Here is a 10,208-nt window from a genome sequence, read left to right on the forward strand (position 1 = left end):
TTTCTTTTGATGCCATATGCATGGGTTCACCAGTCATAATAATGCTACAAAAAAGGAAAAAAAAACATGTATCAGAAAAATTAGGGATTTTTTTGTTAGTTTAGTGATCATGGAAAAAAAGTAGGGAGGTACCTACAGATATACAAGTGAACATTTAATACCTAATCCACTCATGGGTATAGACTGAAGTAGAGATTAAAAGTTCACTATTTCTATCATCCCTAATCAAACTTAATTTGTGACCAGATCTGCAAAAAGGGGTCTTATAGCTTTTCCGCACTTGGCAATCCATAACTTGACTTGTGAAAATGGTACCACCCTGACATTTGGTCACTAAATGTGCCTAACATGACACTATTGCTTGGTGTAATTTGAAGGTGATAGGTTAAATACATTAACAGTTATGATCAGCCAAACTTGAGAATTTGGAAAGGCTATAAGACCCCTTTTCACAGATCCGGTCACATTTTCCCTTTTATAGCAGTCTATAAGCAGTAGATTGGAACCTCTACAAATTTGGTGGTGGGAGGGTTAATTAATGCGCCAACAGTTTCACATGAAGTGAAGCCGAAAGAATTTTCGCATTTTCCTACAATCAGCCTCATAGCATCAACTCTCAACAAGCCATCACTGTACAAATTAGCATAGTATAAGAATTGGTCTATCATCAGGCGTTAACTGTTTTGGCGTACATGGTTAAATGAGCTCACAGTGAGGTTATGAAAAGATTCACTTCACCAATCACGATGCAACCTTACAGTAGCTACTGTCGCTAATTTTTCATAGATTTCTCTTACTCAAACTGATGCAATTCTTGTTGATAGCAGCAGTGTGTAGCTATCACCAACAAAAAAAGCCGTTTCAGCGACTAAGCCTTGAGAGGAAAGTAAATTAGCCTTCCCATGCAGCCTTGTGCATGACACCATCACTAGCAATGGCGTGAGGCATACCTACGATGTCCTTTTCACTACTGGCAGACCATTTTCTCTAAAACGTAAGACACTGCAAACTAGCACCTTTGAAGTATAAAGGTCCTTGGAGAATGATGCAATAAAAACCTCAGCTCCGCCTCGGTTTTCATTGCATCATTCTCCAAGGATGTTTATACCTCGGTTTTCGTTGCATCATTCTAACACCTCCTCCTCAAACGTTTATACTTTGAAGATGCTAGTTTGGAGTGTCTTGCTATAAACAGACATGTCTGGATGATGCAATAGCATCACAGGTGGAGCTAAAGATTGTTGTTACTGTATTTTTCCAAGATCTTGCGGTATACTAGGTGCCATGCACTAACAATGCGCATGCATGTGAGTTACGAAATGTGTAAGTTAAGTGATAGTTAAATAATGTACTGTTAATACTTGTGTTAGTCTTCTACTGTTCATTAATCAGTACTAAACTGAATAAAACAACATGCAAAACTGAATCAGCACTGTCCTATTCATCAGATGCGTACGCATTGTTAGCGCATGGTGCTTTGTACACAACAAGGTCTTGGAAAAATACAGTACATCATGTTTTCACTGTAAGGGTATCATGGTTAACCTCAAGATTGCAACTACCTTCCCAGAGGAGGTTGATCATGGGTCATCATTTATCTTGTGGTCTCAAAGAAAGGGTTGAACTAATTCAACCTTCATACCTCTTAATGTTCTAAAAGGCGAATTGGATGTCCATACCAGAGTGTCCCAACACCCTTGCGCTTCTTTCCTAGTTGCTAAACAAGCCTAGGACCTAGAACAATGCTTGGAAATGTAATTTTATGTCATACGTGTGACCAACCTCCTCTGCTACCTTCCCAATGAACTTTATCCACAATGACACCACGAGCACAAGATGGCCGCATTATTTGGGGGACTAATGTACAGGCACCTATGGAGAATTGTTTTGATCGATCATATTTCACCCGTGAAACAATATACCTTCAACAGGTATGGGTATAACATAACAAAAACCATTGTTATCTTGAAAATTATCCAGGATGATATACAAATCATTTATTGTGTTGTCTTGTAACTTGGTATCTCCTTCCTTGGCTGAAATGATTCATTAAAACAATTTCTTCATAGGCGCCTGTACATTATAATTAGCCCCCCAAATAACACAGCCAACTTGTGCTCATGATGTCATTTTGGATAAAGTCCATAATCTTAATGAAGTAAACATATTGCAAGAGATTCCTCAGCAATATATCTGCAAGACATGTACAAATTGCCGGATATGCTAGGTATGTTGCATGGCAGCCACATTGGCAGAGACAATCTTTTCTTCCTTACTTTATATATATTTAGGACAATGGTGCATTTCCTCTCCAGTGATACGGCTTTTCCCTTAACACCAGTTAGAAAAGCAAAACATGACAAGAAGTTGGTCAACAGTGTTTTCCATACCAATACACCCTGTATGTTGGCCTTTGGCTAGCTTGCACATTTGAACCAAGAAATTCAAACACCGTTATTTTTGTATTAGCACATACCTGACTGCACATAATAGACTTTTCTAAGAAATACATCATTGCTTAGCAACACTTTTCTGCCATTTTGATGGGGCCACTATCAATTATTATGATTGCACTACATTGAAATACAGTGGCGAAAACAGCTGGAAAAGAGCAATATTGAACAACAGACCACTGAAATCTTCAAAGTTGTATAAAAATTAATGGGTAACATCAACAATACTAATTGTCTTGTTTGCCTGTACAAGGAGCTATTACAGAGCATTTGAGTCTGGGTGATCATTAGTACTATGTGACTGTAGCAGCAGGCAAGGAAGCCTAGTATTGTGATGTTTTGCATTCCCTGATAACCACCTGCCTCTAACTAGAAGCACTAATTTACAATCTCAAAAGAATTTGATTATGGGAGGTACAATCTAACGTTGTACGCACGTTTATTATGGTGAATGGAGAAGTCCAGAAATATCACGGAAAAAATCTGTTTAGTGCCCATCTGCTTCTAGAGTGTTTTAAGACTGTTTTCATCTTCTATTACTATGGATGGAGTTTACTAAGACCTAAATGGGTAAGCTTCCTTGTAGGAACATTATTTTGCACTACACATGATGTGAGCATGTCCATATTCGAAACCGTACCTGTTCTACATGCTACTGTAGCACCACTGAAGGCACTAATTGTGACAACTTGTTCCCCCACAAGCTGCCTCTTCAACACGCGTGTTCTTTACGCTGCTGTGATGCCATGGACACTGGCTACTGCTAACCCAGCTCGACAATATTATCGATCACAGCTGTTTCCTAGCTGTGCCAGATCCAAGTCTAACTTGTGAAAGCAAGTGGTGTGAGCTTCGATTTTTTCAACACTTCAACAAAAAACATGTTCAGTCTTCTGTGATTATTTTAACATTGTGTGATGATTTCAGTACGACAAATAACCCAATCCCACAATGACTCCACCTATATGCCCATATAAAACACATACATTTTTCTAAGTTAGTTAGAGACCACACCCTCGGATCTCAGTGGATTTTTAAAAACCTCGCTTTACTCGTGGAGTTTAGTTCCAACTATTTCTCACCTTGTAGAACAATTCTACACTTTCCTTTGTATAGATAACAACATGGAAAGTAGTGAAAACACACACCTGTGGACTATGACATTGGAAAAACCTCGTCAAACCCCAAATCACAAAAAATTCAAAGCATACTATTGTAGAGTAACACTTACCCAATGCCTATACCAAATTTTAAATTTTGATGCATAACTTTAAGGGTGCTCGCTGATATTTGAAGCCGTTTAAGTGCCAGCCCAGAAACCACATGCGGCTATTACATCATAATTGGCATTACTACGCATACTTGTAGTATCCGTGTTAAGTGGACATGTTTTGCACCAGAGAACACGAGGAAGAATAGCTCGAAGAATAGCATGTTATTTCGCTTTAGAATCGTCACTGAAGTGTTAGCAAATGATTGTCTGATGGATCAACAGTTATGAATTAATTTAAAAGTAAGTGTTATTTAAGGCAACAAGTGTGAACGCACTTTTCGCTTGTAGGCAAGTTCGTGCCTTGTTTTCTCGAGTGATAGGGTATGCTGGTAGTTAGTATTGTAATTGTAAGCTGCTTATGTAGGGGACAATGTTACCAGCTGGAATCACAAGGCGTTACAAGCTGATGATGATGGCGTGCCTAGCGTAACCTATCCAAGAGCGACTTGGAGACTCCAGGCGGAGCAAGAAGCTGTTCCTGTGTGTGAAGAAGAGAAAACAGAGCTTTTTGTGTTTAGAACAGCGTTTATGACATGTTATTTTGAAAAGTTGGTGATTGCGGTCAATAGGAATTTGTGTGGTTATTGTATCAATAATGTTGGGCGCACGCAATCTTTACACATGTTTACTAAAAATAAAACTAGTTTTTGAGTGATACCCGTGAAGGCTTCAAAGTTTGTAGGGAGATTCGCTGATAAATTCTCCAGAGGTCTATGTTTAGATTTTGTCCGTAGCGTTATGGCTTCATGAGTTACGGCACCGAGAACATGAGGTTTTGAATGGTGTAGCACACTTTTAGTACTAACTTAAGTTCTATGTACGCTGTGTACTAATACTAAACATAGAGTTGTGAGTTATAAGCTGAAGTTTGTTCAACGTGGTTTCCAGTGCGCTACTGCGAAAAATGGAGGACTAGTTTCGATTTAAGCGCTTCATAAAGAACTACGCATAGTTATAAAATGGTATAGGCTAGAAGAATTCTGTTTGGTTTGTGTTGAAGAGAAAGAGAAGCACTTCCAACGCAAGTAGCATATGGATTCATTTTATACATTATGTGAGTATTAGCAACAATACAAAAAATGCATGTTGTATGGCTTCAAATAGCCGCGAGCACCCGTAAAGCTATAATATAAAGGAGAGCATGTAGAACAGTAACCACATGCTGTTATTCACCTGTGAATAAACCAGAAACTTTAAAAGCCTGAATAAGCATTAGCGGCTGAACAGCTTGCTCTGTTAGTCCACTTAGACTCTTTGTGGTGGTCTAACATGCTGTCCAATTAACTTTGTATGGCTACCCTTAATTAACACTCCAAACAAATTCTCTGCTGGACTCTGGACATATTAATTTTACAAGCAGGCAGGCAGCCCATTTCCACTGCAGCATGGAGGAAACTTTGGCGATATTAAAATTTGGTGAATTTGGTGAATGACCATGAATTCACCAATTTTCCCCATCCAAATATTTTGCTGGCAAAGAAAATACTGAGCAAACCAAGCCTCGAACTAATCAATTTTCTACTCGACCAAGGGCTACTGGGCCAGGCATCACACTAGAGCCAAACCTTCATCGACTACCTCACTAGGTAGCGCTAGGTAGCAAGCTACTCAGCTACCGTACATGCAGGTGTACATGTGGTATCCTCAAACCTCACCTCGAAACGGACGTGACAAGTAGCTACCATATTAAGTATGATATTCACTATTCTAGATGGTGTAGATCTACTGTTAGTTGATAGCTGACTCCAGGTGCCGAAGAGGCATGGCACTCCCAGTTCTCGCTTCAGACACAGCAATTAGTAATCTAATTAATTAAATGAAGCGTGCGCTTTGCTAACAATTCGCCAAATTTTATTTTGCCAACAGTGATATTTTGCTTTATTTGCCAAATTTTTCCTCCTCCAAAGTTTCCCTCCGTATGGTATAAGATTGGCAGCTTTTCAAACCATTATGTACCTGTCACAACCATATAAACCTTGTATTAGACAATGGCATGTTGCTGAATTTATGCAGTTAACTATAGAAATTTATTTGGAGTGGACTACATGTTAATTCACTTGTCCACTACACATTATCAGCCACCTGCCTACACAAAGGTGACAAGTTTAGACAGGTTCCACTGTTTTTTTTTTTTCCCCACATCTTCTATTCAGTTCAACACCACTAACACAACCACTGGCTCCAAGGGAGATACTGAACATGAATAGACTCGAGTCTAGACTGAACATTGACACTTAAGGATGTCTCCATGTTTTGGACTGCAGACCACAAATAAGCAGCTGCATAAAGTCCAAGGCAATGAAAACTAAAAGAAGCTGCAGTTAGTGACTCTTCCAATTCCAAAATGTCATGGATTCCTTGGTGGCGGGGTTTACCCTTACTCTGGGACTTCACCTTCAGACACCCTTGCCCCATCTAATTGTCTACTTCTACAAGTGGTACCCAGAGGAGGTGGGACATGGTTGTGCTGCTTATGTGAGTTGTAATAATCGCAGTACAAAACCAGCCATCAATAGGATTTAGTAAGGCTCAGTGAATATTTTGGTAGCGCTTCATTGAGGCTATGTACTTTGTTTTGTACAGGTTTTTGCAATTAAATTCGGTGACTTTGCAATTGAATTTGTCCTGTTAGCAATTGAGTTCGTCAGCTGTTGGTTTTGTAACTGAATTTGTCCCATTTGCAAATGAATTACAAATGAATTCAATTTGCTTTTGCAGTTAAATTCATCCATAACAAGAGTGGCAGCTGGAGCAAACACGAAAACATGATGTAGCAGCTGCTACAAGAACTTGCTCACAACAGTAGTAAACAACTCTTTATAAGGCAATAATAATTCTTCTACAGCCTATCCAGCAGATGGGTGAGTGCAAGCTAATTAACTTGTCAGACAGCTATCAACTTCATGTACTACCAGCTCCAATTACCTTCTAGTGTCTCAAGTGTAACTCTCCATGGCATAAATAATAACGGTTGGTTTCTTGGAGCTGTTTTGTTTATGACAAATTTTAATGCAAACACGACAAATTCTATTGCAAAACCGACGAATTCAATTGCAAATAGGATGAATTCTATTGCAAAACTGACGAATTCAATTGCAAACAGGATGAATTCAATCGCAAAAGCGACGAATTCAATTGCAAAAACCTGTAAGAGCCACTGAATTTCTTGGTGAAATGGGAAAAAATGACCTTTTCATGTGCCTAACAGGGGCTCTTTCAAAACAAAGTACATTTTCTTGAAGTTTACACGAAGCACTATCTAAAGATCTGCCGAGCCCCACTGAACTTCAATGTTAGCTGGTTTTGTATTACAACTATTGAGTAAAATTCCAAATAGAAACATGTAATTAAAGTACACATGTCCTACATCCTCTGAGTAGTACCAGCCTCTGCAGAGACAGCTAAGATAAAGAAGTATTCTTTAACTCGCATCTTTTTACTTCTCCCCTCTGTGTTGAGACCCTGGGTGCTTGGGGATCATGTGTACGATCGTCAGTGAGGCGGATAGGTTCCCTGGTAATGAAACAGTCTCAAGATAATAGGCCTAGGGCCATCCAATTTTTCAATTCAGAAAGTTGCTATCGATGTTCAACATGGCAATGCTGTATCTGTAATGGCAACAATTCCATTGACACAGAGTTTGCTGCTCTGCCCACAGTTTAAGCGACACAATCAAGACTTTCTTTTATTCATTTGAAATGTTGTATTGTAAACAATAATCATATCTTTTTTACAGTAACAAATATTATAAAAGAAACAAAACCACAATCAACAAGAACACAGCTCTCCACTAAACACAACTCAGTGGAGACAACAGGGAGCTCTGTAGACTGCAGCTTTCTGCTCCCATGTATGGCCAATACAGTGGAACGTAGTGGTGAAAATGACGGAGTACAATGCAACCAGGAAAACGTCTGGTTGTAAGATGTATTGTGTTTCTGTGATAAAAGATCTACCAAGCAGTTATGGAAAATAGTAGCTTCCTTGCTCAAATCACCAAGTTGAAAAAACAAGCCGGGTAAAAGATTCACGCTGACAGATTCTAGGGATGCTTGGACGGCTTCTGGCTGGAAAAAATATATATTTGCGCGGTAACCATGTATCGAAGGTGATCTCGTTTTTCTTTTTTTTTATCTATCTCGAATGAGATAATGTCTTGCTGTGTTCTTTAGCAGCGATAGTGGAAAACTGACACAAGAAACTGATTACGAGGTTATCCTGTGAAACGGCGCATAAATGACATGATCATGCGTTTGTACGAGAACGAGATGATCCTTTCTTCCGGCCAGAAGCCGTTCGAGTATCCCCACTGTTGACGCATTCCCACTATCGAACGGGAGCCTGTATTCCGCGGAATAGCGGAATTACGGAATAAGCGAAAATCACATTCTAAATATTTTGTTATTGTTTATAGCCTCTATAACACTTTAATATACATTCCTCACCTCGTAGAGAACACAATCACGATGGCACCGATCCTCAGGGTGATCTTTAAATAGGATATGTACAAAGATATTCACTCTAGAACAATCTAACTAAGCTAAACTACTGTTAAATACACTTCACTACATAATTGCTAGAAAACTAGAAGTTCTTTGTGCTATACTTGCTCATACCAGCTGTCACACACAAGCAGCTAGCTAGCTAACTGGCCGAATAGTTTAGGACAAAACAATCCACCCCCTAGGTAGCTACCCTGTATGCATTCTTGTAACTCTGTTACCATTTCCTAAAGTGTTTCAAATAAATCCGGAGAATAATACTGCTTTCAGCTCCCAACATCAGAGCTCCAACATCAGATCTCCAACCTCGGCTGTAATACTTCGTATATAACTCTAATAAATTCGGGCAGTTACTCGTGTGTGACAGCTGGTATGAGTAAGTATAGCACAAAGAACTTCTAGTTTTCTAGCGATTGTGTAGTGAAGTGTATTTGTTGGTAGTTTAGCTTAGTTAGATTGTTCTAGAGTGAATATCTTTGTACATATCCTATTTAAAGATCGCCCCGAGGATCAGTGCCATCGTGATTGTGTTCTCTACGAGGTGAGGAATGCATATTAAAACGTTACAGAGGCTATAAACAATAACAAAATATTAATGTGATTTTCGCTTATTCCGTAATTCTGCTATTCCGCATTCCGCGGAATACAGGCTCCCCTATCGAACAGTGCATTGCTATGTCCCACCCACACAAAGGAAAAAAGCGGTCTGGCTTTTTACATCTAATCACATAGTGATTTAATTTGCCATACATTAGTCTCAATAGTAGGAGTGCAATTAATCCCAAATCGCATGGCTTTGTTTCTGTAATTGCACTGTAAAGTAGCCAATAAAATAGCAGAATAACAAAAGCCTTTTAAGTGCAACAAGAAAGTGATATAATGAATAGCCAATCAAAGAAGCTGACACATGAAGCCTTTTAAGTGCAACAACAAATGATGTAATACAAAGAAGGATGATGCAATCACCTGGTAGAAGTTAATGGCCACATAGAACTGGATAGATGTGTACTACAAACCACGAAGGGTGGTCACTATGTGATTAGTAGGCAATCACACGCATTTTCGTGCCATTATGGAATAATTGTACTCGTAACAGTCAAAATTGCACGAGGCTTCGCCTCGTGCAATTTGACTGTTACGAAGCCTCGTGCAATTTTGACTGTTACGAAGCCTCGTGCAATTTTGACTGTTACGAAGCCTCGTGCAATTTTGACTGTTACGAAGCCTCGTGCAATTTTGACTGTTACGAAGCCTCGTGCAATTTTAACTGTTACGAAGCCTCGTGCAATTTTGACTGTTACGAAGCCTCGTGCAATTTTGACTGTTACGAGTACAATTATTCCATAATTGCACTCAAATGTGTGTGATTACCTATACAAATTAGTATCACAAAACGGGCTTTCAAGACTAAGGGGACAACACCAATCGCTTGTATAGGTGACTGGCATAACAGCCTGAATTAAATTGTGATTCCTTGCCTTGTGAAATTGTTTGTTATCGTTTCTTCCCTGTAAGGAAAAATGTCGACATGATCTCAACTGTTTGCTTATTGCGAAATGACCGCAGTATGTTTACAACTTCTCAGTAGTGAAATACGCTTAAACACCATCTAGCTTACTCTCATTAATCAACCATCAATCAGTCAACGTATTTGCGTCTCCAGATAAATCGTCAGTGATCGACGTTCTTGCCCACATATCACACGCTCGGAAATACCAGGTACTAGTACGATATAGTAGCAGAATTCTTTTCACCAATTCAACAGTAGCTTAAACACTATGTACGGTACCGAAATTGAATGCGTTTCCGCCAAAACTGAAAACACAAAGGAAGTTAGACCAGTTTATTGTTCTGCAAGTTTCAGTTCCGTTTTTCTTTGTACCTCCAACCACAGAATAGAAGGTGGCGCTGAAGTAATCAAATGAAACCTTACAAGGCCAATGGGACATCACGTTTGTGGTCATGCACGGAAAAAATACG

The 10,208-nt window shown here is 39.3% G+C and overlaps 1 protein-coding gene and 1 long non-coding RNA gene across 3 annotated transcripts in view; one reads left to right on the forward strand and one right to left on the reverse strand.

The window, feature by feature from the left end:
• The window catches only part of LOC136257439 (E3 ubiquitin-protein ligase XIAP-like), a 43,626-nt gene that overhangs the window by 9,878 nt on the left and 23,540 nt on the right, over positions 1–10,208 (reverse strand). The window contains exon 1 of one of the 2 annotated variants that reach the window (XM_066050649.1): positions 9,847–10,099. The exons of the other annotated variant lie outside the window; for it this stretch is intronic. The gene's annotated coding sequence lies outside the window, so the exon portion shown is untranslated. Of the gene's footprint in view, positions 1–9,846; positions 10,100–10,208 lie in introns of those variants that run through there. 2 annotated transcript variants of the gene reach the window in all.
• LOC136257702 (uncharacterized) lies at positions 3,728–4,369 on the forward strand. Its single transcript, XR_010702124.1, has 2 exons — positions 3,728–3,966; positions 4,091–4,369. It is a non-coding gene; the product is annotated as an uncharacterized lncRNA (long non-coding RNA).

This window comes from Dysidea avara, chromosome 6, assembly GCF_963678975.1.
Source record: "Dysidea avara chromosome 6, odDysAvar1.4, whole genome shotgun sequence".
Taxonomy (NCBI): domain Eukaryota; kingdom Metazoa; phylum Porifera; class Demospongiae; order Dictyoceratida; family Dysideidae; genus Dysidea; species Dysidea avara.